Source organism: Symphalangus syndactylus, chromosome 13 (assembly GCF_028878055.3).
Source record: "Symphalangus syndactylus isolate Jambi chromosome 13, NHGRI_mSymSyn1-v2.1_pri, whole genome shotgun sequence".
Lineage (NCBI taxonomy): Eukaryota > Metazoa > Chordata > Mammalia > Primates > Hylobatidae > Symphalangus > Symphalangus syndactylus.
The window spans coordinates 49,617,051-49,639,542 of NC_072435.2; the positions used below are offsets into that span (position 1 = coordinate 49,617,051).

Sequence of the window (22,492 nt, forward strand, 5' to 3'; positions counted from 1 at the left end):
CACACAGTTGATGTGACTCTCGTGTTTGTTCTCTACCCACAGGTGGAATTGTGACATATAACTTGACGAAGCACGCAGATGTAATGATGACTCTCACCTCAAAGAAGCCAGTAGGAGAGATAATGTTGCTCATAGCTACATTTAGGAAAACAAAGAAGATCCTGGGTCTTCTTTCTGTACAAAAGTCATAGAGAATTACCACTCTCTCACATCTGTAAAGCCCTAGTGTGTTACAGAGAATGTCATAACAGAGTCCCCCATGCAGATGAGTTTGCATTTGTCCTATGCACAGCCCACCAACCTTTAGAATTGTCACCCTCACACATGGACAGAGCCCACTGGGTGAGGTCCTGAATCTCACATGAATGCACTCCACAGTTGGAACTTTGACTTTCATATGTGAACATCTGGCCGCAGTTGAGATGGTGACTCATTTCTAAACCTAGCTCATAGGAAGGTGAGGACTCTATTATCTGGACTCAGCCAATTAGAGAGATGTTGACTCTGGGCTTAGAACCATAGAAAAGTTCTGGATTTCCTTCTTGTATGAAGGTCGCAGAGGATCACCACTGTTGCCTATTGTATGAAGCCCTCAGGTGACACAGAGAATGTCATAGGAGTACACAGCACACAGGTGGATAGTGTCTCTTGCATGCACACTCAGACAACAGTAAAGACTGTCATTCTCCCACACAAACATATCCCACTGTTGAGGTTCTGAATCTCAAATATGGAGTCTGTTGATAGTTGCAGAACTTAGTCTCATATATGGGCCTGGTCAACAGGTGGACTGGTGACTCTCAGACCAAATTTCAGCACACATGTGAGGCTGTGACTGCGCTGACAGAACGCAGTCTGCAGAAGATACTATGGCTCTCTTGCAAAAATTCTGTCAGCTATTGAGATTGTTACTCATGTACTTAGACCCAACATACAGGAAGTGTTGACTCCCATATCTAGAACGTGGACACGTATGGAATTTCTAATCTCATTCCTGGACTTTCTTTCAGGTGTGATTGAATGTGTCTGCTAAGCGTTTTAATGATTTGACTTTTCTGCCTTAGCCCAGCCCACAGATGAGATTGTGACATATCTCTTGACTCTGCACCTCAAAGAAGTGACTCTTTTCCCAGCCTTGGTGTTGCCCTCAGGTGGCATTGTGACATACGGCTGGGCCTTCCACTTAGGTGATGGGAGTCTTTTTTTCTTGCCTTGGTGCTGTGCACAAGTTGCATTGTGACATATTGCTAAGATCTGCACTCAGGTTATGTGAATTAGCTTTCTTTTCCTAAGCCCTGAATATTTTGCAAGTTAGGACGTATTACTAGCCCCAACACCTATAAAAGGGGAGGCTTCTGCTTGGGCCCTTTGTACAGAGGGCCTTGTGACATATCTCTGCATCAATCATCTAGGAGATGTGACTCTCCATTTTTGCCTAGCTCTGCCCACAGAAAAAATTGTGAGTTATCACTAGGCCCAGGTACCAGACAATGTGTCTTTCCTGCATGGCCCTTTACCATAGAAAGCATTGTTACCTATTGCTGGGCTCAGCACCTGCTGCCTGTCCTGCTTTCAGGAGAAGGTTATAACATATTCCTGGCTGAGTATTAAAGTGATGTGACACTCCTGTCTGGTCCCTGCCCTCAGTAAAGATTGTGATGTATTCTTGGCCAAAAACCCAGGTGATGTGACTCTCCTCCTCACTGCCTGTTCACAGGTGGGATTGTAAAATACATTTTGGTCTAGCCCACAGGTGCAATGGTGACTCTCATACCTCAAACCATCTAATAGGAGAGGTGCTGTCTTTTATAGCTAGGCCTAGGGTAATGATTAAGATCCTTGGTCTCCTTTTTTGTACAAAGTCATACGAAATTACCACTTTCTTGTATACTATATACATCTCTTGTGGTACAGTGTCATTCCAGGTTTCAGCACACAGGTGAGATTGTGGTTCTCATGTGCACACCCCACCAATTGTTAGAATTGTCACCATAATACAATCCACAGTTAAAATTGTGACTGTCATATGTGAACATCCAGCCAGAGTTGGAATGATGACTTATTTCTAAATCCAGTTCTTTAGCAGGTAAAAATTCTATCTGGACCCATGAATAATTTACCTGGGCTTAGGGCCAGAGTAAACACAGTTTACAGGAGGAATGAAGGCTCTCATGCACCAATCCAGTTCACTGGTGAGATTGTCAGTACTGTACTTTGACCCAACATAGAAAATGTGGTGATTCTCATACCTAGAACTGGGACCTGTGCGGGATTGTTAATTCATTACTGGACTTTCCTGCGGGAGTGATTATTACATATGCCTGTGTTCAGTACCTGAGTGATTTGATTTTGCTGCCTGGTCCCAGTCTGAAGGTAAGATTGTGATTTATCACTGGATCCAGCACCTCGGTGATTTGACTCTCTTCTTTTTTTTGGGACCCCACAAATTTTAAGTATTGTCAATTTTGGGTGAATCCTGCACCCATGTTATGTTACTCTCCCAAATGTGCCTTACATATTGTGCCATATTGGGGCTCAATATATCTATCACATTAGACATTGTTACATATTGCTGGGTTCAACACCCAGGTGATGTAACTTTTTTCTTTTTCTGGGACTGCCTGTAGGGGACCTTGTGACATAACTCAATGTCCATCACCATACTGATGTTACTCTCTTCTCCTGCCTGGTCTCTGCTCACAGAGAAATTGTGACAGATTACTGGCCTAGCATCTAGGTGATGTGACTCTCCTCTTTTTTTCAGGCTCTGCATATTTGGGTATTGTGACATATTGCTGAACTCAACACCTAAGGGATGAGAGTCTCCTACCTGTGCCCTTCCTACAGGGGGCATTGTGACATGTCTCTGCATTCCTCACCTAGGAGATGTGACTCTCATCTTCTGCTTGCACCCTGCCTACATGGAAAGCTGTGGCATATTGCTGTGGTCAGCAACCAGATGATGTGTTTCTCTTGCCTGGGTCTTTATTACAGGAAAGATGGTTGACATATTACTGGGCCCAGCATCCAGGTGTTGTGAGTCTCATATTCTGCCTGGTCCCTGCTTATTGCTACACCCAGCACCTAGCTTATGTGACTCTTCTCTTCTTTTAGGTTTTGCCTTCAGGGGACATTGTGACATTGCTGGGCCCTGCATTGACAATTTGTGACTCTTCTGCCTGTGATTTGCACACTTGGGCCATTGTACATATTACTGGGTTCGACATTCAGGGGATGTAATTTTTATGCCTGGGCCTTGCCTATAGGCAGCATTTTGAAATGTCTTTGTGGCCGGGTGTGGTGACTCATGCCTGTAATCCCAGCACTTTGGGAGGCTGAGGGAAGCGGATTACAAAGTCAGGAGTACAAGACTAGCCTGCTTAATATTGTGAAACCCTGTCTCTACTAAAAAACAAAATACAAAAAGCAGCCAGCCATGGTGACCGGTGCCTGTAGTCCCAGCTACTCGAGAGGCTGAGGCAGGAGAATTGGTTGAATTTGGGAGGTGGAGGTTGCAGTGAGCCAACATCGTGCCACTGCACTCCTGCCTGGGTGATAGAGTGAGATTCCATCCACCCCCCCCCCAAAAAAAACAAAACAAAAAAAACAAACAAGAATGACTGAATGTCTTTACACCAATCCCAAAGGTGATGTGACTCTCTTGTGTTACCTGGTCTCTGCTCACAGGAAGAATCGTGACCTTTCACAGCATATGGTTGATTTTTTTCTTTTATTTCTTACTTTTTCCTGCAGGAAAGATTGTGAAATATTACTGAACTAAGTACCAAAGAGATATTACTTTTTTTCTTGGACCTTCCTGCATAATACATTGTGACATATTGCTGCGCCCTGCCCCTAGATGATATGAGTTTTCTGCCCATCAACTATTTTATGTGACTCTCCTCTTTTATCTTTGCTTTCTCCATAGGTTAGATTGCAATATATCTTTGGGCCTGGGTCATGCTAACAGAAGTGACAGTGACTTATTACTGTGCATAGCCCACAGGGTTGTGATACTCCTGCTTGATTCCTGCCCAAGTGGTCATTTTGACATATCTCTTGGCCAGTCGCTTAAATGATAGGTCTCTCCTTATCTTTCTGGACCTGTCCACAGTAGGAAATGTGACATATCTCTGGGCCCAGCACCTATGAGATGTGACTCTCCACTCATGCCAAGGCCTTGCCTACTGTAGTGATTGTGCCATATAGCTGGGCCCAGTTCCTATGTTATCTGACTGTCGTTTTCTTCCTGAGCCCTACGAAAAGATAGCATTATAACATCTTTCTGAGCGTTTTACCAAGGTGATGTGACTTTTCTTCCTGGGTTGTCCTCTCAGGGTATTGTGACATGTTGCTGGATGCAGCATTTAGGTGATGTGACTTCCTCTACTGCTTGGACTCTGACCAAAAACGGATTGTGATGTATCACTTGGCCCAGCACCTATGTGATGGGACTCTTTTCTCTTGTCTGGGCCCTACAAACATTTTGCATTGTGACATATAGCTGGGTCTGCCACCCAGGTGATGTGAGTCTTCTACATAAGCCCTGACCACAAGAGTATTATGAAATATCTTTTCATTCATCACCTAGGTAGTGATGTGACTCTTCGTCAGCCTCTACCCTGCCATAAGGGAATTGTGATGTATCACTGGACCCAGCACCTAGATGATGTAACTCATATTTTGACTGGACCTTGCATATTTTGCATATTGTTACATATCTTTGGGTCTGACATTAGGGGTTGGGAAGCTCCTCCTGGCCCTGCCCACAGGTGGCCTTGTGACATATTTTGGATCCATATCCTATGAAATGTGACTGTCCTCGCCTACATGCTTCATGCACAAAGAAAAGATTGTAACATATCACTGGGATCAGCCATCAGGTGTGTGTCTCACCTCTCAGGGTGTTGCTCACTGAGAGTTTTGTAACATATCACTGGGCCCGGCACCCAGATGATGTGACTTGTGGCCTGTGCTCATCTTTTCTTTCTTTTCTTTTTTTTCTGGACAGCCATGTTGGAGTGCAGTGATATGATCTTGGCCCACTGCAACCTCCATCTCCTGGGTTCTAGCGGTTCTCCTGCCTTAGCCTCCCAAGTAGCTGGGATTACAGGCATGCATCACCACACTGGGCTTATTTTTGTATTTTTAGCAGAGGTGGGACTTCACCATGCTGGCTAGCGTGGTCTCGAACTCCTGACCTCAGTTGATCCACTTGCCTTGGTCTCCCAAAGTGGTGGGATTGCTGGCATGAGCCACTGCACCCAGTCTGCCTGCCACCTGCAGCCATCTTATAGAAATAGATTTTAATGCATCCCTGACCAAGTACCTAGGTGACGTGATATGACTCTCCTGTCCAGTTCTTTCCTCCAAAAAAGATTGTAACTTCTTTAGACAAGCCCCAGGTGATGTGACTCTTCTGCTCACTCTCTACTCACTGATGTAATTGTGACATATGTCTTGCCCCAGCTTGCAGTTGCTATGATGATTCTCAGACCTTGAACCAGACAATAAAAGAGTTACTCTCTCTCCTAGCTAGGCTTAGGAAAACAAACACGATCCTTAGTCTCCTCTTTCTGCCAAGGTCATAGAGAATTACCACTCTCTCACATATTGTATGTGAGACATACAACATTTTGCATAAAGCCCTCGGGTGGCACAGACAGTGTCATCAAGGAGCAAAATCACAGATGATATTGTGTTACTTTTTTTTTTTTGGAGACAGAGTCTCGCTCTGTCACCCAGGCTGGACTGCAGTGGCACACTCTCGGCTAACTGCAGTCTTAGTCACCTGAGTAGCTGAGACTACAGGCATGTACCAGGAAGCACAACTATTTTTTGTATTTTTAGTACAGATGGGGTTTCACTATGTTGGCCAGGCTGGTCTAGAACTCCTGACCTCAGGTGATCTGCTGGCCTCAGGCTCGGAAAGTGCTGGTATTACAGGCGTGAGCCACTGCGCCTGGCTCCCAGCTTCTTTTTTGTACGTATATATTTATTTATATTTTGAGATGAAGTATTGCGTTGTTGCCCAGGCTGGAGTGCAGTAGCATGATCTGGGCCCACTGCAACCTTTACCTCCCGGGTTGAAGCAATTCTCTGTCTCAGTCTCCTGAGTAGCTGGGATTACAGGCGCCCGCCACTGTGCCCGGCTACTTTTTGTATTTTTAGTACAGCCGGTGTTTCACTACCTTTGTCAGGCTGGCTTGGAACTTCTGACCTCGTGATCTGCCCGCCTAGGCCTCCCAAAGTGGTGGGATTACAGACGTGAGCCACTGGACCCGGCCTGATTTTCTCTTGAACAATAATTTTATGTATTGTTAATATACATAAAATATTTTAGTTCACATTTTGAATACATTGAAAAAAAGAGAAAAAAGAGAATTTCCCCATGTTCTGGGGTGGGCCTGGCTCAGTTCAGGGAGGAAGTCCTCCCTGAAAAGGCTGCAACTTAGGCTATCACTGTTGTGTTAGGCTGATCACATCTTGTGTCACTCAGGGCCTGAGAAGGTGGGGTCTTGAACGATATCCAATCAGCGATGTGGGACTGGAAACTGTCCAATCACACACAAAACTGGAGCAAACAGGGCGACTTCCGGGATGTAGGGGGTTACTGTGTTTCTAGCGGCAGATGGCGCTCCAGGTCTCATCTTCACTGCTCTGTGTCCTCTGACTTAGAGCCCCAGCCTGTGTGGCCCTGCGACCTGCAGGTACTGGAGATCCACAGCAAAGACGCCAGGACCCGCTGAAAGCCTAGAAATGGTGAGATTGCCGGGTCCGACATCCGGAGAGGGGCAAGGGCTGGTTGGAACTGGTGGGAAGTGGCTGTGGCGGGACTCAGGCCTCCCCGCAGTCAGCTCCACAATCTGCGCCCTGAGTTCTCCTTGCCCGGGTCGGCGTCCGTCCCTTGCAGCCATAAGATGGCAGCTAGGCTGACAGCCGGGCCCCCGGGCGTCCTGTCTTCCCAGTGCAGTGACTGTGCCATGTCCTGGAGCCCTCTCTGGGCAGCGCTGCACCAGTAGCACCACATCTCTCCCAGATTGTGCAGGGACCACGGGAGAATCGTCAGGGCAGAATCCTGACTCAGGGTTATTAAAAATGTATGGGTGTCACAGTGAAAGTATTAAATAACTTAATCAAAGGGTGATTCAAAAATTGTAGAGCACCCAGATATGGTTTTAATTTATGGTCTGTGGGGCCGGGCGCGGTGGCTCACGCCTGTAATCCCAGCACTTTGGGAGGCCGAGGCGGGCAGATCACCTAAGGTCAGGAGTTCGAGACCAGACTGACCAACATGGAGAAACCCCGTCTCTATTAAAAATACAAAATTAGCCGGGCGTGGTGGTGCATGCCTGTAATCTCAGCTACTTGAGAGGCTGAGGCACGAGAATCGCTTGAACCCGAGAGGCGGAGGTTGCGGTGAGCAGAGATCGTGCCATTGCATCCCAGCCTGGGCAACAAGAGTGAAACGCTGTCTCAAAAATAAATAAATAAATAAATAATTTATGGTCTGTGGAAGGGGCTTCTCCAACTCCTGACCTCAGGTGATCCACCCATCTAGGCCCCGCAAGTGCTGAGATTACAGGTTTGAGCCACTGCGCCTGCCCTAGTTTCTTAATTTTTACAATCAAGGTGGAAATATCTTGGTTATGTAATCAGAGTTTAATTGGCAGTTTATAGTTGGTTAAGCCTGAAGCTTGCTCTTGAGTTTAGATTATTTTTTAGATGTAGAAATCCGGGGACTAGAGCCACCTCAGTCTAATTGCCTGCCACTTAATTATTTTCACACTCCAATGGTGACTGATTTTTCCCTGAATTTTTCACATGTGTCCCAAGCAGGACCTCATGTCCACCCCTCATCCCCTATTCCTCTCGCCTAACTCTGGCTTGCAGTAAAATACTACATTTCCAGTTTCGTCTGATATTCCCAAATGCCAATTTCCCCTCCCTAATTCACTTTATCAACTATTTGTCCTTGAGTGTACATTTTTATATTATTTTAATCTTTTCTTTCTTTCTTTTTTTTTTTCTTATTGAGATGGAGGGAGACTTGCTCTATCTCTGAGACTGGGGTGCAGTGGCGTGATCTTGGCTCACTGCAACCTCTGCCCCCTCAGTTCAAGCAATTATCCTGCCTCAGTCTCCTGAGTAGCTGAGATTATAGGTGCCCGCCACCACACCTGGCTAATTTTTGTATTTTTAGTTGAGACGGGGTTTCACCATGTTTGTCAGGCTGGTCTCGAACTCCTGACCTCAGGTGATCCACCCACCTTGGCCTTCCAAAATGCTGGGATTACAGGCATGAGCCACTGCGCCCTGCTGACTAATTGTTTACTACATGATTTTTAATACAAATAATAAAATAATACATTTATTGTCTGAAAGGAATAAATGATTTTGCTTTTCTTACTGAGATATAAAATGTAAGCACCTTAAAAGTTTCTTCCGTTATGTGAACACTGTGTTTGAGTAATATTGCTGAATTTTTCTAACACTTAGTTTTAGTTTCACAAACCAAGTTAATAACTCTGGCATGGAAATTAAAGCTTAAGCCCAGTGACTCCAAGCTGAGGCTGATATTGAGCCTGCAAAAGTAGGTTATTAAGGCCCAGTTAGTTCCTTTTGGGGAACCTCCCCTGCAGATTTCCCAGCCTGATTATCCAAGCCATGGAAGAAGCCTCTATACTGAGAGAAGCTACAGAGCCTTGGAATACTGGGGATCTACAGGCAGACGCAGATAAGGTTAATATAAAGGAGATTGGGAGGGTCTTACTGAAGATGGAGTTGTTATTGTTTTGAGGCAGTTTCTAGACTTTTAAAAATAAAACAGATATATGTAAAAAATTGAATTTCAAAGGAGTATTGCAAAAGGAGAAAGTAGCAACTACAAGTTTTTTTGTTTTTGTTTTTGTTTTTTTGTGACAGAGTCTAGCTCTGTCGCCCAGGCAGCCTCTTGAGTAGCTGGAATTACAGGCGCGTGCCACCAAGCCCAGCTAATTTTTGTATTTTTAGTAGAGACGGGCTTTCACCGTGTTGATCAGGCTAGTCTCAAACTCCTGACTTCTTGATCTGCCCGCCTCAGCCTCCCAAAGTGCTGGAATTAGAGGCATGAGCCACCACACCAGGCCAAGAGTTTTAAAGATTGCAAAGATTAGGCAGAAAAGGGCTTTGCTTTCCAGAGAAAAGCAAACAAGATTAGAAAGAGGTTGGAGGGGAATGTTTAAATGGAGTGTAATAAAATCAGATTTTAGATTAGAGAATGTTTTACCCGGACGTCAGTATGTTCTTAGGAGGGACATAAAATGGGGTTGTATGGTGGCTCAGACTGACGGTAAGCTCAAAGTTCATGATCCTGTGGGAAGAAAATAAACCTAAGTTTGAATAAGAAGTATTTTATGTTGACCACTGAAGACAAAGCCAGCTTGTTTTCAGTGAGTAAAAAGAAAATGTACAAAGTGTTTTTCTGGCTGTGTGATAGGTAAGAAAAAAGAGCACCATTTCAGTCACAATGGAAAGAGGCTTTTTTTTTTTTTTTTCCCCCCTGAAAGTCTTCCAGGAGAACACAAAGGATGAGAATTTTATTGATCACAGCTGTTTATCATCTTTGTGCTTCATCTTTCCCACCTTTTTTCTTCGTTCTATACATTTATTTCACTTTTTTGGGGTTGTATCTTTTTTTTTTGAGACTGAGTTTTGCTCTTGTTTTATTTGTATTTTATTGTATTGTATTCGTATTTTATTTTCTTTGTATTTTTTTTTTTTTTTTTTTTTTTGAGACGGAGTCTCGCTCTGTCGCCCAGGCTGGAGTGCAGTGGCGCAATCTCGGCTCACTGCAAGCTCCGCCTCCCGGGTTCACGCCATTCTCCTGCCTCAGCCTCTCCGAGTAGCTGGGACTACAGGCGCCCGCCACCGCGCCCGGCTAATTTTTTTTTTGTATTTTTAGTAGAGACGGGGTTTCACCGTGGTCTCGATCTCCTGACCTCGTGATCCGCCCGCCTCGGCCTCCCAAAGTGCTGGGATTACAAGCGTGAGCCACCGCGCCCGGCCTTCTTTGTATTTTATATTATGTTATGTTATGTATTTTTTTTGGAGACAGAGTCTCAGTCTGTTGCCTAGGCTGAAGTGATCTTGGCTCACTGCAGCCTCAACCTTCCGGGCTCAAGCAATCTTCTTTTTTTTTTCTTTTGAGACAGTCTCGCTTTTGTTGCCTAGACTGGAGTGCAATGGCGTGATCTTGGTTCAGTGCAGCTTCCTCCTCCGGAGCTCAGGTGATTCTTCTGTCTCAGCTTCCTGAATAGCTGGGATTACAGGTGCCCACCACCATGCCCAGCTAATTTTTGTATTTTTAGTAGAGATGGGATTTCACCATGTTGGCCAGGATGGTTTTGAACTCCTGATCTGGTGATCTGCCTGCCTCGGCCTCCCAAAGTGTTGGGATTACAGGTGTGAGCCATCCCGCCAGGCCAAGCAATCCTCCTGTACCTCAGACTTCCAAGTAGCTGGGACTACAGGCATGCACCACTACACCTAACTAATTTTTCTTTTCATATTTTTTTAGAGATGGGATTTTTCCATATTGCTCAGGGTGGTCTTAAACTTCTGAGCTCAGGCAATCCACCTGCCTTGGCCTCTCATACCATATTTTGGCCGATCATACCATATTTTCTTTATCCAGTCTACTATTGATAGACATTAAAGTTGATTCCATGTCTTTGTTATTGAGACTAGTGCTGCAGTGAACACGCTTGTGCATGCGTCTTTATGATAGAATAATTTATATTTCTTTGGGTATATACCCAATGATGAGGTAGCTTGGTGAAATGGTAATTCTGTTTTTAGTTCTGTAATTGCCACACTGCTTTTTACAATGGTTGAATTAATGTACACTCTTAACAGCAGTGTATAAGTATTCCCTTTTCTCTGCAACCTTGACAGCATCTATTTTTTGACTTTTTAATAGCCCTTCTCACTGGTGTGAGATGGCATCTCATGGTTTTTCTTTGCATTTCTCTAATGATTATTGATGAGCATTTTATTACATGCTTGTTAGCCACATGTTTGTCTTCTTTTGAAAAGCATCTTTTTCATGTTTTTTGTCTACTTTTTAGTGAGGTCTTTTTTTCTTGTAAACTTGTTTAAGTTTCTTATACATTCTGGATATTACACCTTTGTCAGAAGCATAGTTTGCAAATATTTCCTATTATTCTGTTGGTTGTCTGTTTACCGTGTTGATAGTTTCCTTTGCTGTGAAGAAGCTCTTTAGTTTAATTAGGTCCAATTTGTCAATTTTTGCTTTTGTTGCAATGGCTTTTGGTATCTTCATCATGAAATCTCTGCCAGTTTCTATGTCTAGAATGGTATTTCCTAAGTTATCTTCCAGGGTTTTTTATAATTTTCAAATAAATATTTCAGCCTTTAATTAATGTTGAGTTGATTTTTGTATATGGTGTAATAAAGTTTCAGTCTTCTACATACTGCTAGCTAGTTATTCCACCACCATTTATTAAATAGGGAATTCTTTCCACATTTCTATTGCCACCTTTGTTGAAGATCAGATGGTAGTAGGTATGTGGCATTATTTCTGGGCTCCCTATTCTGCTGCATTGGTCTATGAGTTTGTTTCTGTACCAGTTCCATGTTGCTTTGTTTACTGTAGCTCTGTAGTATAATTCGAAGTTAGGTAATCTAATGCCTTCAGCTTTGTTAGTTTTTGCTTATGATTACCTTGGCTATTCGGACTCTTTTGGTTTTATATGAATTTTACAATGGTTTTTTTTTTTTTTTTTAGTTCTGTTAAAAATATTTTGGTCATTTGATTAGAATAGCATTAAATCTGTAAATTTTGGGGTTAGTATGACCATTTTTAGGATATTGATATTTTCTACTTATGAGTATAAAGTTGTTTTCCATTTGTTTGTGCCATTTCTGACCTCTTTTTTTTTTTTTTTTTTTGAGACAGAGTCTCGCACTGTCGCCCAGGCTGGGGTGCAGTGGTGCAATCTCGGCTCACTGCAAGCTCTGCCTCCTGTGTTCATGCCATTCTCCTGCCTCAGCCTCTCTGAGTAGTTGGGACTACAGGCACCTGCCACCACGCCCAGCTAATTTTTTTTGTATTTTTAGTAGAGACAGGGTTTCACCGTGGTCTCGATCTCCTGACCTCATGATCCGCCTGCCTTGGCCTCCCAAAATGCTGGTATTACAAGTGTGAGCCACCGCGCCCGGCCCATTTCTGACTTCTTTAAGCGTTGTTTTGTAATTCTTACAGAGATATTTCACCTTCCTGGTTAGCTGTATTCCTAGATATTTTGTTCTTTTTGCAGCAATTGTTAATGGCATTGTGTTTACAATTTGTATTTGGCATGGATGTTGTTTATTTACAGGGATGATACTAATTTTTGTACATTTATTTTGTATCCTGTAATGATACTGAAGTTGTTTGTCAGTTTAAAGAGTTTTTCCACCAAGACTATACAGTTTTCCAGACATAGAGTTATGTTGTCTGCAAAAAGGGATAGCTTGACTTCCTCTCTGTTTAAGTTCCTTTTATTGTCATCTTTTGCCTGATTGCTCTGACCAGGACCTCCAATTTTATGTTGAATAGAAGTGTTGAGAGAAGGCATCTTTGCCTTGTGCCAATTTTTGAGGATTTGAGATAGAGTCTCCCTTTGTCTCCCAGGCTGGATTGCAGTGGCACAATCTTGGCTCACTGCAGCCTCTGCCTTCTGGTTTATTCGATTCTCTTTCCACAGCCTGTCAAGTAATTGGGATTACAGGCACTCCTGGCTAATTTTTGTATTTTTAGTAGAGATGGGATTTTGCCATGTCAGCCAGGTTGATCTCAAACTCCTGACCTTGGGTGATCCACCTGCCTTGGCCTCCCAAAGTGCTGGAATTACAGGCATGAGCCACTGCACCCATCTGCTTCCAGGTTTTCTCCATTCACTATGTTGGCTGAGAGTTTGTCATAAATAATTTATTATTGTAAAGTATGTACTTTTAATGCCTAGGTTTTTGAGTTTTTAACATAAAAGATGTTATATTTTATCAAAAGCCTTTTCAGCATCTATTGAGGTAATCTTGTGGTTTCTGACTTTAGTTCTGTTTATGTGATGAATCACATTTATTGATTTGATTTGTGTATGTTGAACCAACCTTGCATTCCCAAAATAAATTCTACTTGATCATAGTGGGTTAGCTTTTTTGATATGCTGCTAAATTTGGTTTGTCAGTATTTTGTTGAGGATTTTTGTATGAATGTTGAAAGATATTGGCCTGAATTTTTTTTTTTTAATCTCAGCCAGGTTTTGGTATCAGAATAATGCTGTTCTTATATAATAAGTTGGAGAAAAGTTATTTTTTCTTAATTTCTTACAATAGTTTCAGTACAAATAATACCAGCACTTTTTTGTACACAGCTGTGAATCTGTCTGGTCCTTGGCTTTATTTGGTTGGTTGGCTCTTTATTACTAATTCAATTTTTGAGCTTCTTACTCATCTATTTAGGGCTTTGATTTCTTTTTTGTTCATTCTTGGAAGGATGTATTTGTTCAATAATATTTTCATTTTTTCTAGATTTTCTTGTTTGTGTGCACAGAGGTATTCATAGTAGACTTAAATATATTTTTGTGGGGTCAATAGTAATGTCTCTTGTTATTTCTAATTGTGTTTATTTGGATCATCCCTTCTTCCTTCATTAATCTAGCTAGTGGCTTATTTATCTTATTATTTTTTTTCATAGACTTAATTCCTGGATTTCTTGATACTGATTTTGGTTATTTCTTGTCTGCTGCCAGCTTAGGGATTGATTTGGTCTTGCTTCTTTCATTCTTTTATTTATGATGTCAGGTTGTCAAATGAAGATCTTTCAAACTTTTTGAGCATTAAATGCTATAAATTTCCCTTTTAACACCACTTTAGCTGTATTGCAGATATTCTGATGTGTTGGGTTTTTATTTTTGTTTTTATTTATTTATTTATTTTTTTGAGATGGATTTTTGCTCTTGCTGCCCAGGCCAAGTGCAATGGCATGATCTCGGCTCACTGCAACCACCACCTTCTGGGTTCAAGCGACTCTCCGGCCTCAGCCTCCCAAGTAGCTAGGATTATAGGCATGTGCCACCACGATGGGCTAATTTTTGTATTTTTAGTAGAGATGGGGTTTCATCATCTTGGCCAGGCTGGTCTCAAACTCCTGACTTCATGATCCACCTGCCTTGGCCTCCCAAAGTGCTGGGATTACAGGCATGAGCCACCATGCCCAGCCCTGGCCTGTTTTTTTGTTCTTATTTGTTTAAAAGAACTTCTTGGTTTTGCCTTAATTTCATTATTTATCAAGAAGTTATTCAAGTGCAGGTTGTTTAATTTTTATGTAATTGTATGGTTTCATGTTGTTTTCTTCTTGTTCAATTATATTTTTGTCAAGCTGAAGAGTTCTGTAGATGTCTATTAGGACTATTTGGTCAAGTGTTGAGTTTAGGTCCTAATGTTTTGTTAATTTTCTTCTTCAGTTATCTGTCTATTAGTGCCTGTGGGATGTTGTGGTTTCCCACTATTATTGTGTCAGAATCTAAATCTCTTCATAGGTCTCTAAGAACTTGCTTTATTCATATGAACCCATGAATTTTATATAACACCTTTCTCTTTTCTGCTTTTTCTTCCATAAACATTCTTTCTTGTGTGCACAATGTGCAAAATTTAGATGTCCACGAGTTCAAGATCATGTTTAGAGACCTGGCTGTTGTAAAAGAAAATATAAATTAGAAATAAGAGGCTTAATTAGTCCACATAAAAATAAGGGAAAATATCTTACTAAAATCTCTTTTCTTAAAACACTTAGATGATGTGTAGATTTTTATCTCCTTTTTTTGAAATATATGTAAATCATAGTAACAGCTAAATAAATCTTTGTTATGTATTTATTTTTTTTACTCACGATTGTCTTTATCTGGGACCTGAGATTAATTGCTTTGTTTTTGCTTTGGCAAAAGGTTGTTCTTATTATTTTTAGTCTTTTAAAGTTGACACAGATTTGTTCACAGTAAAACTCATTCCAAGGGCACACAAAAGTTTAGCATAAAAATAGGATTAAATTTAGCAAAACAGAATTATAAGGACTAAAAGATATTGAGTAATATGATTGACAGAAACCTGTTTATCCAATGTGATTATTTACAGGCTGAAGTACTTATACTACAAAAGCAAAAATAGTTCAGTTTATAAACTGAACAGTGGAATATGTTGTCATACTTTGGTTTCTATTACTTCAGTACAATTAGCATAGTTATGTGTGGTGTTGTTAGACAACCTGCATTCATATACATTTAATAGTATTTTCTACAATAGTATGAATATAAAGCCACAATGTCTACTTTGAATGAATTCCTTAATTATTTTAATATTGTGGTTTATGCTTTTGAAATGTAAAGTTTTTCAACTGAAATATAGTTACAGAAATTTTTAAAAAAATCCTGCATACATTATGACTAGTATGTTAAAATCATTCCTACTTACATATTTATATCTAATATCCAAAGAAATTTTACTACCAAATTGTTACAGTAGATATTAGTCTGCTATGCTTATTAATTTAACCAAGAGATAATTATAAGTAAGCATAATTTTGGTGTCTTTCATTTCACAAATTGGAATACTGCTATTATAGGACAAATAAAGGCAGATGATGTGGCCACCCAAAAACTGTAGTAGCTCTCCATTTAGCTACCTTGAAGGTTCACATATATTCTACTATATTAACACAGTCAGATTTTAATTTTTTATCAAAAAGTGCTGGTGGAAGTTGTCAGATATATTTGAATATAGATTCTGCATTCAGTGGCTAGAAAATTAGCAGCAGAGATAGAAAAAAATATTTTATGATTCTGCCTTATGATAATATACCTCTTTTCTTCATAGTACTTGTTTCTCATGCTGAGTAGCTATGCACTTTGGGTATTTTGAGAGAAATTGTTTTTGGAGGAATATTTTCTGGCTGACTTGATCAATCTTATATATAATTTCAGTTATTTCTTAAGATGCTTTTGACTTCTTTTTTTTCTCTCAATATAATCTTTCTCGGAATGAGAGCTGTTTTTCTTTCGAACGCTTTGTGTATCTGTTTTAGAAGCCCTATTAGTATCCCATAATGTCTGTGAAAGACATGGCTGTCACAGTGAGAACTCTTGGAGCTATCTCTATCTGGATGCCTGCTGGAAATCCAGCAGTATATTTTCCATGTCACCATTATAAATAGAAACTGTGGCTTAGATAATGCTCGCATTCCCATTATTGTGAAGGTGCAGTTCTACCCAGGGAGGCTCCTTCCTGCAGCTCAGGCTTCACTCTTTGATGTGACACTAAAGTGCTGCTATGGCAATTGGCGTTCACCTATGATGTAAGCTGCCAGCTGTGAGCCCTGTGCTGTGGGCTGTACCGCAGTGGCAGATGGTAGGAAACGAAAGAGGACACTGGCCACTAGAAGAGGGGAAGCTGGAGTACTGTAACCCCGTCCTCAGGGAGGAGAGAGGTACTGCTTTAAAATGCAAGTAGCCAAAAAGATAGCACCCTATTCAACCACTTTTGTAGAAGAGTGAAAGTCTACCTTCAGCAGGCAGCTGGCTTCAAGTTGCAGAACTATCTTCTGTCATGAAGATGTGAAAAGCTTATTTTGTCATTGAATATAACCAATTAGCATACATGGATGACCTCCCCAATGACCAAGTGAATTTAGGAGGAACTATGTATGACATGGTGCTGTGAATTCTTCTACTTGTGAACTATTTATGGTAACCATCTTTATGTCTTTTCAATCTCTTAAGCAGACTGACTGTAATACATGTGACATTCAGATTTAATTGTGTAATGAAAGATTTTTCTTTTTTTTTGAGACAGAGTCTCACTGTATTGCCCAGGCTGGAGTGCAGTGGTGCGATCTCAGCTCTTTGCAACCTCTGCCTGTTAGGTTCAAGTGATTCTCCTGCCTCAGCCTCCCAGGTAGCTGGGATTACAGGCTCATGCCACCATGCCTGCCTTTTTTTTTTTTTTTTTTTTTAATTTTAGTAGAGACGGGATTTCACCATGTTAGTCAGGATGGTCTCTATCTCCTGATTTCATGATCGACCTGCCTTGGCCTCCCAAAGCTGGGATTACTGGTGTAAGCCACCATGCCCAACCTCTTTCTTTTCTATTACTGTGGTTTCTCTGGGGCTGAAGAGAATTTTTTTTACATTATATTTCCTAGGCCGGGCGCGGTGGCTCAAGCCTGTAATCCCAGCACTTTGAGAGGCTGAGGCGGGCGGATCACGAGGTCAGGAGATCGAGACCATCCTGGCTAACACGGTGAAACCCCGTCTCTACTAAAAATACAAAAAAAATAGCCAGGCGTGGTGGTGGGCACCTGTAGTCCCAGCTACTCGGGAGGCTGAGGCAGGAGAATGGCGTGAACCTGGGAGGCGGAGCTTGCAGTGAGCCGAGATCGCGCCACTGCACTCCAGCCTAGGGGACAGAGAAAGACTCCATCTCAAAAAAAAAAAAAAAATATATATATATATATATATTTCCTAGAATTACCAGACATAATATAAACAAATAAGGTGCCAACCAGGCTTTACTCTAGAGGGGACTTTCCCTCTCAGGCTTCCAGCCAATTCACAATTATGCTGTAAAGTGCATGCTGTCACCTAAATATGCAGGCAGAATTGTGTCTCTGCCTATTTGGTATCTATAGTCCTCCACAGTCACTTCTAGAGAGGCTAGAGCAGATATCTACAAACTTTTTTTTGTTTTCTTAGATGGAATTTCGCTCTTGTTGCTCTGGCTGGAGTGCAGTGGCACAATCTCAGCTCACTGCAGCCTCCACCTCCTGGGTTTAAGTGATTCTCCTGCCTCAGTCTCCCGAGTAGCTGAGATTACAGGCATGCACCACCAAGCCTGGCTAATTTTGTATTTTTAGTAGAGATAAAGTTTTTCCGTATTGGTCAGGCTGGTCTTGAACTCCTGACCTCAGGTGATCCACCCACCTTAGCCCTCCAAAGTGCTGGGATTACAGGTGTGAGGCACCTCGCCTGGCCTAGATTTCTACCAACTTTATAGGGCAGATATTAACCATTTTACTTCTTTCAATGACTCTTGTATCTTCAGACCTGAAACTGATTCAGAGACCATGGAGCCTAGAAACCCAATCAGTGTAACAAGTGTGCATTGAGTAGACATGGAGACATGAGAATCTCCACTTCTCTTTCCCTTCTCTTGCTAAAATGCTCACAATTGCAGGTAACACCTGCTGCTACTCCACCCATCCAGGACCTAAATCTGCAGCTCCAAATTCTAAATCTAGGTCTAGAAATTAAAAAACAAAAGTTTCATTTGAGAAATGCAAGTCTTTTTTTTTTTTTTAGGGGGGTTTGAGGAGGATGGATTCTTGCTCTGTCACCAGGCTGGAGTGCAGTGGCATCATCTCGGCTCACTGCAACCTCCTCCTCCCAGGTTCAAACTATTCTCCTGCCTCAGCCTCCTGAGCAGCTGGGATTACAGGCATGTGCCATCACACCTGGCTAATTTTGTATTACTTTTTTCAGTAGACATGGGGCTTCACCATATTGGCCAGTATGGTCTCGATCTCTTGACTTCGTGATCCACTTGCGTCGGCCTCCCAAAATGTTGGGATTACAGGCATGAGCCACTGTGCCTGTCTGCCAGTCTTTTTACTTATAAAACTCAGACATTAAAATAAGAGCACAATTATGTCTTTCTCCCTACTTTCAACTGTATATTCATCTCTTGAAGATGTTCACTATTGCCAAAAGTAGGTATAAGTTAAACCAATAATATGTTATTTATTTAAACAAATAAGAATTTCTCACAAACTAGTTTGTGTCACCCCACTGTCTGTCTCTCTTCTTTTTTTTCCTTCACAAATCCACTTGTAATTGCTGCTAATCAGTGTAGATTCCAGGCATCTTGAATATTTCTTCTCAAGTTACAGTGCTTAAGCTTGGCCCCAATAAACTGTCTACTTATATTCATGTTGTGTCAGCTTTTTTTAAGTAAAATATTTAGAATTTTCTAGAGCAGCCTCCGTGAGTAGATTTCTCCTTTGATTGTACTCGCTGTAACAGCCAAAAATGCAAAGTGATGTTGGTTTTATCTAGCATCTGCACATAAGGTCTGGTCTCTGCCTGGAATTTACAAAACATGGCCAGACTTTAGATTGAGAACATACAGAAAACCAACAGGAGGCATTTTCTGCATTGTGAGATGTCAACATAGACACTTCAGATCCCTCCTTTGAGAGTGTGGCTCTTTGACCTGTTCACATCGCAACCTTTATGTGAGAGGCTACAGGTTTAAATACAATCTGATGGCAGAATCTCTAAATGTAAACAAGCATCCTAGGAGTGAGAGATCAAGGCCACAAAGTAGCCAGAGCCCTGAGCACGACTATACCTACCTGGAAAATGTGATACTAGAGTGTTATTGTCCTTCTACATACTCAAAAGCTAGCTAATCAGGACAGGTGATCCAGATTCTGCAGCTCCACCAGGATAGTTTCATTTTCTTTTTAGAATCAGCCTGAGTCTCTCCTGCTGGCTTGTTATTGGTCCATCAGCCCAGGGTCACTGGAAATGCTCTCACTATCACCTAGGCATCTGAGACATTTGAGAATCTCCAGAACAGAATTGTGTCAGTCTGACAAGAGTGGGTAATTTTGCTTGTCTTAGTGTAAAAGAAATGAATCATCTGGTGTGTGTTCTTCCCATCATACAAGAGATGTCTTTGGTTAGTACCCAGATGAGAGTTTCTCTGGTTCTCTGGTACTTGGGTGAAAAACAAGGAGGAGGTCTGGAGACTCAAACAGATAAACAAATTGATTCCATTTCATATAGTTATTAGAAAAATAGATGAAGCAGTCATGGTCCCTACCCAGCAAGAACTTTTAGTCTTGACTAGCAGCTGCATAAGTGGTTTAACTCTGCATCACATGGTGGGTACAATAAATAGACATATGCAAAAATATGGGATATATTTGCACCATTTTCTTTATATTGTTGAGAATTCTGATGTCTACACTGGAACATATATTTATAAACAAGAGTTATTATTTGTATTTTTTTTAGCTTGCTAAGAATACTTATCTTCCAAAAAACTATTTTAGAAAACCTTAAGAGATTTGTTTAAATTGCTTATTAGTATGTGATATAACCTTGAGAGGGCAGTGGGGATTAATAAGATTGAAAATTATACAAACTCTGAGATTTAAGGTTTTTTTTTTTTTTGGTACACTTAAAAAATGAAACAGAACTGAAAATACTCCCCAGTGGCATAAAAAACAGAATTTTACATTAGCTCTACACCCTGCCCCAGCCCTGATCAGATTCACCCTTTTTGAAGACCTTATTTAGGTGTGGCCATACTCTGCAGTCTTGCCTCACAGAACTAACTAGAAGAGATCAGAGTTTTGGGTGATGCATCCTGTTGCTTTTTTAGGGTTGGTGCTCATGATTTTCTGAAACCCAAAAGCAGATAAATGGAAAATATAAAATATAATTTATAGGGTCTTACATTTTTTTTAAAACCATTGTTTGCAGAGACACTACATTTAGCAACTCGTTTTCTGTCCCTGCAGATATAGTAGTTGATTCACAAATCACAAAATAGTAAATATAAACACAACAAAAATTCATCTAAATTATATGAAACTCTATCTGTATCCCACTCATCTGTCTATATTTATATTCTATACATTTTTTAAAAAAATCAGTGACAGATAAACAGAAGAAGAAATAAAAATGCTGGGTTCTTATTCTAAATCCTTGGAATTATTGAACGCTTAGTATAAACTCACAGGGTTTTATCAGAATTAAATAATGGGTCATCACAGTGCTCTGTAACGTCTTTTTGAGCACACAGTGCCTGCTTAATAAACATTGCATTAGTACATGTGTACATGTTGTTTTCTAAATGCAGACTTACTCAGAAATTGCTGCTTTCTGTTTTCTCTGTAAACTTTAAAGAGCCAGCAAATAATATGATACTTTAAGATAAAGGATGGTTGTCTTCATTTGTATCAAAAGTATTTGTGTTGTGACAAGACTGCTGAATATAAGGGACTCTGTGCTGTGCCTCATTTTTCTTTTCTTTTTTTTTTTTTCTTTTTGGAGACGGAGTCTCGCTCTGTCACCCAGGCTGGAGTGCAGTGGTGCCATTTCAGCTCACTGTAAGCTCTGCCTCCTGGGTTCATGCCATTCTCCTGCCTCAGCCTCCTGAGTAGCTGGGACTACAGGCGCCTGCCACCACACCTGGCTAATTTTTTGTATTTTTAGTAGAAACAGGGTTTCACCGTGTTAGCCAGGATGGTCTCGATCTCCTGACCTCGTGATCTGCCCATCTCGGCCTCCCAAAGTGCTGGGATTACAGGCGTGAGCCACCGCGCTCGGCCTGTGCCTCATTTTTCTAACCAGTGCTAATAATGAGCCCAGAGAGAGTGACATCAGCACTGACAGGGGACTTCTTTAAAACACGCATTTATGGACCCTTTCCAAACCCACAGAATCATATTACATAGAGTGGGGCCAAATTTACGAAGTGATTTATAAGCTCATTAAAGCTCGAGTAGCAATGCTTAGGTAAGTGGTTTTAAGCCCAGGCTTCTAATTAGAATCACATGGTCAATTTGCAGAACTCTCTTGTGCCCTTTACACAGTTTGCTTAATATTCTGGGTGAAAGCGTCTATTTGTTTTAATTAAGTGCCTCATGTGACTCTAAGGTGCCAGAATCAAGTATGACGAGTTCAAGATACATTTATGAGAGTTAAGTGCCGCCTTTGCACTAAAGGGTGGTACAGGAACCTGTTCTGTTTGGGTTTGGTAATGACAGGACAATGTGGCCAATATTTCTATTACTGTAGCAGAAATTGCTAGTGTCTGTAGCAGAGAACCTGAGGACCAAAAAAATAAAAAACATATATACACACACACACACACACACACACACTTTTTTTCTTTTTTTTTTTTAAAGATGGAGTTTCACTCTTGTTGCCCAGGCTGTAGTGCAGTGGTGCAATCTCGGCTCACTGCAACCTCCACCTCCTGCGTTCAAGCGATTCTCCTCCGCCAGCCTCCTGAGTAGCTGGGATTACAGGCATGCACCACCACGCCCTGCTAATTTTCTGTTTTTAGTAGAGATGGGGTTTCTTCATGTTGGTCAGGCTGGTCTCGAACTCCCGACCTCAAGTTGTCCACCCACCTCGGCCTCCCAAAGTGCGGGATTACAGGCATGAGCCGCCTTGCCCAGCTGCAGAGAAACTTATAGTTCCTAAATCCTTTCTGTTATAAAGGACAGAAATGGGTAGAGTTTTTCTGTCTTGGGCTTTCTGCCTTTGGGTGTGGTGGTAAGAGATGAACATGTGGTACTCAAATTTTTAAAGGCATATTCTAAAGATGCAGGTATAATTAGTCCAGAAAATGTCATCTGAGAAATAATTCTAGAGGAGGAGAA

General features: G+C 41.4%; 1 protein-coding gene across 1 annotated transcript in view; it reads left to right on the forward strand.

Moving 5' to 3' along the window:
- The window catches only part of LOC129460220 (putative zinc finger protein 726P1), a 73,813-nt gene that overhangs the window by 22,158 nt on the left and 29,163 nt on the right, over positions 1 to 22,492 (forward strand). Inside the window, exon 3 of the transcript XR_010115319.1 lies at positions 43 to 6,762. The gene's annotated coding sequence lies outside the window, so the exon portion shown is untranslated. The remainder of the gene's footprint in view (positions 1 to 42; positions 6,763 to 22,492) is intronic.